Source organism: Etheostoma spectabile, chromosome 7 (assembly GCF_008692095.1).
Source record: "Etheostoma spectabile isolate EspeVRDwgs_2016 chromosome 7, UIUC_Espe_1.0, whole genome shotgun sequence".
NCBI lineage: Eukaryota > Metazoa > Chordata > Actinopteri > Perciformes > Percidae > Etheostoma > Etheostoma spectabile.
In genome coordinates this window covers 13,615,800-13,617,380 of record NC_045739.1, presented here as the reverse complement: position 1 = coordinate 13,617,380, position 1,581 = coordinate 13,615,800, and the positions used below count along the sequence as shown (strand labels likewise).

At 42.3% G+C, this 1,581-nt stretch overlaps 1 protein-coding gene across 1 annotated transcript in view; it reads left to right on the top strand.

The window, feature by feature from the left end:
* The window catches only part of LOC116691868 (WAP four-disulfide core domain protein 18-like), a 7,486-nt gene that overhangs the window by 5,436 nt on the left and 469 nt on the right, over window positions 1–1,581 (top strand). The gene's annotated exons all lie outside the window — the stretch shown is intronic.

The following is a 1,581-nucleotide window of genomic DNA, read 5'->3' as shown; positions in this document are numbered from 1 at the left end:
TGATCTTTCTTCTGTTCTGCTTCACTGCTTCTTTCTCTCAGGGATTTGTCCAAAACCTCCGTCGCCTTAATGTTGTCCCATCACATGAGGGGTGTGTGTGTGATGACGACTGTCCTGCTGACCACAAATGCTGTGTCTTTGACGGTGGAGCTGTCTGTGTCCCTCCTGCTTTCAGTACGAGCCACAATGTTGTACTTTTTCTTGAAAAAAGGAAACGAAAAGTACTGCCCATGCTTCATTCCCATCGTTAGTCACTGAGAAGATGTGACCAAAGATTTAACAGCTGCTGCCCATTTGAGAAAAAGTACAACATTGTGGCTCGTACTGAAAGCAGGAGGGACACAGACAGCTCCACCGTCAAAGACACAGCATTTGTGGTCAGCAGGACAGTCGTCATCACACACACACCCCTCATGTGATGGGACAACATTAAGGCGACGGAGGTTTTGGACAAATCCCTGAGAGAAAGAAGCAGTGAAGCAGAACAGAAGAAAGATCAGCTGTGGAAACTGGGATAACATTAATAAAGGTGGTTGCCAAACAACTTGTGGAATGGAACACACAAACACGCACTCTTTTTCAGAATAACATATATTAAACATATATTACTATCTGAGTCAAAACACATACCTGTTAAATTGCCATCAGCTTCTGCAGCAAAAACTATGTCAAAGTGCACCGATGCACCGAGTGCTAAAATCATTGCACAAACTGCCGACCAGTGTTGCTCCATGTTTACTTCTTTCTCACAAAAATGTACTCCTGTTTGGACTTATATCCCAGTACACAACCTGCAGGCTGAACAGCCCAGCCAGAGGATGCTGGGTCCTTGTGCCTGTAGAGTTACATTCCCATCTCTGCACTTGAGAGGTCCTGATTCATTTGATGGGATGTGACAGAAGACACACTTTTCCCAATCAGCTGCTTCCCAGTGATGCCCTTATAGGTCTCACTTGGTCTTTACATGCTTATTTATACTATGTGCCTGCACTCATATTTACAATACTGTGTTGGTTATTTTCATGTGAGTTTTTTAGGACTTAATATTTATTTTCTACCAAAATATTGTTTACATCCAATCAAACATAAATATGAATGTGTAAAATGTTCTAAAGAACAAATACCTGTAATAAAAATATACCGTATACAGAAAAAAAATGGAAAGAGAGAAAAAACTTGTCTGCATCTTGTTTTCTGTGTTGGTCTGGCCACACGCACCTTATCAACATTGCAGGCAATGTTTCCCCTGCTCAACACTGGGGAAGTTTTACGTAGCATGGCCAGTTCAGCCCTGCAGTTTGGTTGTACACTCTGCCTTGTGTAACGAAAAATTACATTTACCAACGTTTTCATGTTAATTATCATAATAAGATCTCCAATGCCTCTCAGAGTATGTGACTTCTCTATCTGTCATTTTGTGTTTCTCCTGTGGGAGACAACTGGGTTTGTTATGACTCCACACGTTTCCTTAAAGAATAGGATGACGTGGAGTCTGACAGAAGCAGTTGCCTTGAGCGTGTTTATCATAGCAGGTCCCAGTCGAGACCAGAGCCTATCCAAAAGACAGATGTCCTTTTCGCG